Source organism: Stigmatopora argus, chromosome 18, assembly GCF_051989625.1.
Source record: "Stigmatopora argus isolate UIUO_Sarg chromosome 18, RoL_Sarg_1.0, whole genome shotgun sequence".
NCBI lineage: Eukaryota > Metazoa > Chordata > Actinopteri > Syngnathiformes > Syngnathidae > Stigmatopora > Stigmatopora argus.
This window is the reverse complement of record NC_135404.1, coordinates 6,919,216-6,928,143: the sequence shown is the minus strand read 5'-3', so window position 1 is coordinate 6,928,143 and position 8,928 is coordinate 6,919,216. Positions and strand designations below refer to the sequence as shown.

At 38.0% G+C, this 8,928-nt stretch overlaps 1 long non-coding RNA gene across 3 annotated transcripts in view; it reads right to left on the bottom strand.

Annotated features, from left to right (window-relative positions):
• The window catches only part of LOC144092676 (uncharacterized), a 52,222-nt gene that overhangs the window by 24,495 nt on the left and 18,799 nt on the right, over positions 1–8,928 (bottom strand). For 2 of the 3 annotated variants that reach the window (XR_013306123.1, XR_013306125.1), the window contains one exon: positions 3,623–3,764. This is a non-coding gene — a long non-coding RNA (uncharacterized LOC144092676). Of the gene's footprint in view, positions 1–3,622; positions 3,768–8,928 lie in introns of all 3 variants that reach the window. The other variant, XR_013306124.1, reaches the window with a different exon arrangement.

Here is an 8,928-nt window from a genome sequence, read left to right as displayed (position 1 = left end):
GGATGGATATTGTGTACAGTTAAAAAGGATTTTTGGGGAGTAAAATATGGCTATATTCCTAAATAATATTTCTATTGTGGCCCAAGTTCTGATATCTGAAAAGCTCCAGTTTTGTATTTAAGCTCCAGTGTTTGTGTTTAATCACTAAATGCTGCTAGGAAGTGGATTTTATCCCAGTTTAGTGCAATTTTTGCCGTTTCGCCATTGACGTCCATCGCAGTCTTTTCCCGGGGAAATCACCCCCCTGGCACAGTTGTAATGTCTGAAAAGCTCCAGTATTTGTATTTAATCATTAAATGCTGCTAGGAAGTGGATTTTACCCATTGAAGGCGCTACAAGAAAATGCACGAAAGAGGAAATGAGTAAGAAATCCAAATACATTTTCCAATGTGGTGGAATTGCGAGTGGTAGCTGAGTAAATATACACAATTTAGAATGATTTTACGCACACTCAGAACAACTCCGTGCCAAACGACAATTAAAAAAAATACCGATACAAGAAGTGAATTTACGTTTCGGGGAATGTTTACTTGAGTTTTGACGTTTTGTAACTTGGATTTTTTCGTAACTTGGAACAAAGTTTCCCATGAGGCCTTTCGTAACCTGAATATTTCGTATGCACTTGTAAGTAGAGGTACTACTCTATTGCTTACCATTCATTGACTTATATTTAACTTTAACTGTCAGACATTGAAAACAATAAACGTTGAGTTCTTTTAAAATGGGAGGAATGGTTATGAATGTACTCCGGTTGACAGTGATAAACGTCCAATCCATTTTGACTGGGACTTTTGCTCATTCACCCCTTCCTTGTCAAAATGGACTGGAAATCTATTGCTGCAAATGACAGCCAATGGCATAATATTTAACGAGATAATAATGGTTATAAAGGCAAACTATAGTATGTAAAATATATCAAATAGTTTGTTATGTCTAAAAATAGAATGAATAACATTTATTTTCCTAATCACACAAATATTGTAAATACAATACTTAATAAGCTAAATTTATGACACATTATAAAGAATGATTTACGACAATCAAGGTATTTAGCGAGAAATTGAAAGTAATTTAATCCAACAGTTTGGTTTTGCATCTTTGAAAAATGTTTCTGCACCCACTAGATGGCCACAAAACCACAAACTGTAACCAGACTCAAATTGTTTGATAACAGACTGATGAGCTCCGTGGTAGTTGCAGTTAAAGTTAAAAAAATTAAATAAATAAAAACAACAACAAATAAGTAGTAGTTGTTTTGTTTTTTAATGGAGTATTCAGAATGATGTATTAAATAGGACGAATATGTCAAAAATGAGTGCCAAGGATTGATAGAATTTGTCCACTAATAATTTATGTAAATAAAAATATCAAATGACCTTAAATTAACCAACCAATTATAGAAGATAACGGTTTAGCAATTCATTTTCTACAAACACAGTGTAGCTTATTTTAAACTAAATTTTACTCATTGGCTAATCTATCGCAGTCGTTCATATTGAATAAAAATTCCCTTAATTAAAAGAAATGCTTTTAAAATAGATTAAAATGTACATAAAACATCAATGAACAGGTTGAGTAGGTATAAAATATAGGTGGACAAGTCAGGTTAAAAAAATATTTAAAAAATATTATGATGAAAAAGATGGCACCCAATTATGATGAAAAAAAAAGTACTCATTGGCTAATCTATCGCAGTCGATGGCAATTGATGATATTGAACAACAACATATTGAATAAAAATTCCCTAAATTAAAAAAAATATTTTAAAATAGATTAAAATGTACATAAAACAAACAAAAAATTTTTTTAAATTATGATGAAAAACGTGGCACCCAATTATGATTTACCAAAAAAAAAATCTTGCAGTCCAAAGCTATTCTATTGGACATCACAGGCTGTCAATGGGAATGAAAGATAAATAAAATAATAAGAATTAAAAAGGTCAATAAATGAAACCTATACAAGCTAAGGTTAAAAATATATCGTTTTTAAAATGATGATCTTAAAAAATCTAAACAGAACGCAAATTATAAAATAAATTATTCCCAAAATATAAATGAATTAATCTGTGACTAAATAGCATCAACATATGATTTGCAAAAATAAAAATCCAAAGCCCTTCCAGTCCAAATCAACTAAACATCTATTGCCATCGCTAACTTGATCATCTCCAAATCGGAAGCGAAATGAGTTTATTAGCATGCCAAAGCGTTGCGTGACACGCCAGCGAACGTGTCGCGTTGGCAGCGTGTTGACCATGTCAGCTGGCACGAAGCCCGGAATCCCAATCAATGGGCCAATCGGAGGAGGCCGTGCGAGGAAACGCGCAAAACTGACAAAACACCCCCCAAAAAAGTCTTAATAGCACCATGTTGATAGAGTGAGTGCACGCTTGCCTATCCTGAAATCATGTGGTCGTGAGGGGGAGTGAATGGGAGGGGGGGGGGGGGGGGGGGGGGGGGGGGGGGGCTTCGAAGGGGGTCTTTTGCATCAGGCTGAGTCGCTGAACTATATTTGAACCCGTGACCTCTGTAAGAAACCCGTATTGATGCCTGGCAGCATGCTCGCTCGCTCGCTCGCCGCAGCAGGCATCGGATGGCCCCAGGGGGGGCAGGGGGGCCACCGCGGGGGAAGGGTGGCTTGCCCGAGAGGACAGATTCATTGGAAAAATGACCAGTTGGGGTGTTGTGGTGTTTATCTTGAAATTTGCCATGAAATTATTGCTCTATATCTTACTTTGTGGTCAGTTACTTCTGAGATTGAAAACCTTTTGTTTACATTTTTTTTGAGTGGTTTATTGGTGAGAAAATATGGATGGGATTATTTTGTCGCAAGAGAAGAAGAAATAGATTTTTGATGAAAAGAAATGATGATTCAAGTTTGGGGGAAAGAAAAAAGTGTATTGGTGGTTAAGGTTTTGGGTTCATAATTTTGGGGGAAATTTTCTAGGAATTTTTTGGTCAATTTTGTTAATGGCAAATATTAATAGTACTATTTTGTTGGAAGAAAAAACGGAGTAAACAGACTATTTTGCAACTCATACGAGTTTTTTAAGGAGGGTGTTTTACTTTTTGGTAATAAAAAAAATAGCATTTTGCAACTCATAAATGTTTTTTTTACTGTTTTGGTCATAAAAAAATAGCATTTTGCACATGAAAACAGCTTATTTACATTTTTCATCATTTATAATATGTATAATGGCACTAGGTTGTTGAAAGAAAAATATATATTAAGCAACATTTTGGTTTTTTTTTTTATTAAAAAAACATTTTATGTTCTAAAAATGAGTTTTTGATTAAACATCTTATTGTCTTAATTTAATTATTTTTAATTAATAGATTTATTAGTTTTAAATCACTTTTGACAACTTTCGGGATGACATTTCATGGGAAAATAAAAATCCAAGGTTTGTGTTGAATAAAAATCTCCCTGTTATTTGTCAAACAACAAAAATATACTTAAGCTTTTAAAACTTCAAATGAGTATAAACACTTGAACTCAACTACTTCGCAAATAATGTGCTTATGGCCTACGTAAAAGAATACAGACACCGATGGAGAAATGGTCATGTAGATTTTTTTTTAAAAGTGCATTTTCCATCAATAAATAGTGGTGGCCTTACCTTCTCTTTGATGTAAAAGCGGCGCGACAGGTACTCAATCTGTCAAATGGAGCGTTGTGGCCCGGAGGTAGTAGAAAGACCCTCGTCCCGTCATGAGGTTCTGCCACCAAAGTGTCGTGGCTTGCAGCTTGACCTCAAACACCTGCTAAATTGAAAAAAAAAACAAATACAAATATTTGGGGTTTTTTTGTCAGTAAAGCTATTCCTAGAATGTGGCAATAACCATAAGGTGCTAAGTCACTTTTTGCTTTTTGTATCTACTTATATTTATGTGACCACTTATTCATGTTGACTACTACTTATTTATGTTGACTGTACTTATTTATTTATATTATTTATTGATTATGTATCTGTTTTGTTTGTTTTTGTGATATGTGCACCTCCCTACTTAGTATGTGACTATTTATTTATCACTTATTGATTATTTACTTGTTTGTTGTTGTTATTTCTGCACTTCGTGGAGAAGCTTTAAATCTCATTATACCTGGATAATGACAATAAAAGCATTCAATTCAATTCCGTTCAATTTTATTTGTATGTTATGAGTAATATACGTACACGTAAACACACAACTTAACAACTTAAAATTATGTTATGCGTACTCAGAAAAACTTTGTGCTAAACGAGGGTCGAAGCCACATGAAACAGGACTCACTATCCACCTGAAGTTGATTACAGATGCGATTAAAAATTGTGTATGTTATTTGTAACATACTTGGTCAATAAAATCCCAAAGATTGTCACATTCTATGGATGTTTTAATACGTCACAATCATGAAAAGGTTATGCAAAAGTGTCTTTTTAGGTGGTGCTATTCTACTTGAATGTAAAATAATATGCATTTTGGACTATAAAACAAAAACAAGTAGTACGCCATCACTGGCAGCCATTGACTTACCAAGGACAATGCAAAAAATAATAATTTCAACAATACTTCACAGTAAAAATGATTATCACGCCACAAAATTGCAAATAAATTCAAAATTTTGAAAGAAAATGGCCGACTTTCCCAATACGGAGTTGAGCGACGGCTTCCCAGTCTCCACACAAAGACCGTCCTCGGGTCCTCGGGTCCCCGTCGTCATTAGCTGCCTGGCGCCCGGCCGGGCCTTGCGGTTTCTTCCTCGCAGGCGGCGGTATCACAGCTCCGATCCGTCACCCCGCGCCCGCCTTAATGTGCGAAAGCAAGACGTGTTGCGCCTATTAGCACTTCTTGGCGAGGCTGGCACGCTGATCCCTAGTCCCCGGGGAGCCCGGCAATATGGTGCCGCATGGTGACCGCCCGCCAGCCCCGGCTGCCGCTGTCACAACACATCACACGTGCCCGCCCGGCGACGGCGGCGGGCGACCAGAGGGGAGACCCCGATGGCAATTCCTACTCAAAACTTTTGCTCCCAAGCCAGGAAACCCCGAGCGTTTTGGATTTGACGGACAGGAAGGAAGGGCAGAGTTCAAGTTGACTGCCATATGCCGACTTTTAGGTGCAATTGCCGACTATTAATAAGTCAACATTGTCCAAATTCTGACTCTAGACACTAGAGAAACAAAGTTCTCGGTTTGTGAGGGTGTTCCCGTGGTAGGACTTCTGTAAGGATGCATCTTTATAGCCATGGACAAACTATGGTTGTTTCCATTCCAACGTTAGCTAATGCTGTTCGCTCTCTTGTTATGACTTCATACCTGTCAACCTCTGCCGATAACTGGCCTTATAAATGATTATGATTCCCCTTACAAACCCCAAAAAAACCTTACAAACACCGTACGAGTACGAGTCGTACGGTGTTTGTAAGGTTTTTTGGGGGTTTGTAAGGGGAATCATAATCATTTATAAGGCCAGTTATCGGCAGAGGTTGACAGGTATGTGACTTTGTTCCATTGTCTAGTTCTAGTCGTTTGTCCGTTCCTTGCCTTGTCTGATTGGCCATTGGTTTCATCTGTAGCAGAGTTGTTGCTCCCAGGTTCTGACCTTCATGTGTGGAGTTTACATCTTCATCTTTCCATTTTGCGTGGGTTTTCTCAGGGTACTCTGGTTTCTTTCCCCATCCCAAAAACAATGTACGCTAGTTGACCACTCCAAACTGCCTACCATTTCACCCCCTGCAACCCTTGTGAGGATTAGCAGCACGGAAAATGAATGAATATCATAATAAATTGAGCTGTAATGGATGGTGATAGTCATATGAATTTTGACTCTCAATGTTCCCTCTAAGCTGCATGCGTGCGCAATTGCGCACTACTCTCGTCTTCTCTGCGCACAGCAAATCATATGGAGCGCACAAAATAAAATCCCAATTTTTCTATTATTATCATTTTTTTTATTATTATTATTTTTATTTTTATTTTTTTTAGCTGTGAGGCCGACACGCGAACCACTCATCCGCCGGGCCGCCCATTCATAGATATTAATCATTACATTTTATTATTACTAAATCATTTATGAGTAGTAGACATACACCTGCTTATGGCAGGTGTGGTACTGGTGTGTGCCCATAGCGAGCGATGATGATGTTGCTCACACTGGTACTCAGTGTGCTCAGGGAGGTTGTCTTTCTGCCCAGACAAACAAAAAATTAGAGCGAACATTGCTCACAATCATTCCCTGTTAACCCTCGCAGTTCCAACAGATCAACGGATAATTTCCATCGATGCCAGCCATTGAGTTAAAACCCAAAATGTCGTGAGCGTTCAAACGTTGTCGCTAGCGTCCAGGCACAAAAGGTCACATTGACGTGTCGCTCTCTGAAAGGTCCACGGGTCCGAGCCCGGAGCCACAGTGACACGGTGACCCCAGGCGCGGAGCGCCCGTCACCGCGGATCCGATGCGCCACTGCCATGGCGGCGCCCGCCGGGCACGATGGCGCTCGGCGGGCAGGTTCTGACCTGAAATTAAACAAAAAGTCTTCACGCCAGAGGTGACGCCTGGACGGTAATGGATAGGTAGTCACCGCGCAGACGAGCGAGCAGGATGAAACGGGCCGAGGATGGCGTGGGGGTGGGGGGGACGGATTCATGTGATCTGTCGCGGCTCCACGGCTGGGTGACCATGCGCGCATTAACACTGACGAGACCGAGAGGTGACACATGCCGGCTTCGGGGCCTCGAACTCCACGCCGCCAACGTCCACACGCCGAAATCTACTCACACCTGCTCTGTTATTATTATTAGAAACGGGCAGTTGTGGTGAGTTGATTTCTCAGGTAATCAATTTGACTTGATGAGTGCTTTGAGATTTTGCGGTCAAAGGTTCAATTAAATTCAACAAATGTTCAGATGAATTAATGCAATTAAATTAATAAATTAATATGTGTATGTATATATATATATATATATATATATATATATATATATATACATATACACATATATGTATATATATACATATATACATATATATATATATATATATATACATATACACATATATGTATATATATACATATATACATATATATATATATATATATATATACATACATATATACACATATATATACATACATATATACACATATATATACATATATACATACACATATATACACATATATACATACACATATATATATATACATACATATATACACATATATATACATACATATATACACATATATATACATATATACATACACATATATACACATATATACATACACATATATACATATATACATACATACATACATACATATATATACATATATATACATATACATATATATATATATACATATACATATATACATACATATATATATACATACATATATATATATATATATATATATATATATATATATATATATATATATTCCATCACAAAGCTCCTCCTCTACTGCAACAATTTGTAGAAGAAAAAAAAAATCCAACAGATCAACAAGGGCTGGTTGTAGAGGTGACTGTGTAGTTTTCTTCAGAAAGAGTGCATTTAGCCAAAGGACCTTCTCTGTTTGAGCCTCACATACCTGGAACTCAATACCAATTACCATACGTGAACTACCGCCTTGGCTATAATCTTTCATTTTTACATGTATATGTTCATTATCATGAATAGGTATATTAATATGTACTGTCCCTGTATTAAATAAATCAAACTCAAATGCCATCAGACTGCATTGAACTTAAGAAAGTCCAATTCATTTAGACTGGGAGGGGTGAAAGAGCATTTGGTCAAGTTAATTTCCCATGGCAGAGTGGTTGAGAATCACAAAATTAGGACATTTCCATTCACTGCGCAAAAACATATTCCTGTCTAAGACGGATGAAAGGTGTTAAAAAGCGACGGCGAGCAGATTGACGTCACTCCAAGTAGAGGAGGGCACGCGACGGTCAACGGGGGCCACGAAAAACATCCATGATGAGGAGGAGCGGAGAAGCGAGGAAGACGAGAAGGGGTTGTTGGTGTTGGGAGGGAGGCAAATGGGGGCAACGGGCAAGTTTGGAGCTGGGGCCACGCCACGCCGCCATCATGTCCGATGGTGTCAAGAGCAATCATCGTTACTTGTAATTTTCTGAGCAATTAGAGTGCTTATTTCGAGGAGGCTCACCAGCTGACAAACACTGGCTCAAGGACTTCCTCACAGATCTCACAAACAAGTGTGAAGACACACCCATGTGCGTGGGGTGGGAAAAACAACACAGCCGGGTGATTGAAGAAAGGCCATCTCGATGTGATGCAATGTACAGAATAAACAAAGCAGCATATGAATTTGTAAAAATGCCATTTGTGGAGAAATTGACAGGAGGTGTGCTGGTCAGTATCAGAGAGGAAAATGTATGTGTGAGAGTAATGGAGAATTTTTGTAGGGTCATAACGACAGAAGCATGAGCGAGTAAAATCCATGTGTGAGAGTAAGGGAGAATTTTTGTAAGGACCATAAAGACAGAAGTATGAAAGAGAAAAATCCAAATGTGAGAGTAAGGGAGAATTTCTGTAGGGACGATGACAACAGAAGTATGACAGGGGAAAATCCATGTGTGAGAGAATTTATGAGAGAGGAAAATGTATATGTGAAAGTAATGGAGAATTTTTGTAGGGTCAAAACGACAGAAGCAAGAGCGAGTAAAATCCATGTGTGAGAGCAAGGGAGAATTTTTGTAGGGACCATAAAGACAGAAGTATGAAAGAGAAAAATCCATATGTGAGAGTAAGGGAGAATTTCTGTAGGGATGTTAATGACAGAAGTATGACAGGAGAAAATCCACGTGTGAGAGTGTTTGTTTTTTAGATGAGTTTTATTATATATGAGAGTGGCAGGGTCGCTGTGAGAGGCTTTCGGAAATGTGTGCCTGAAAATAAGGTGTTA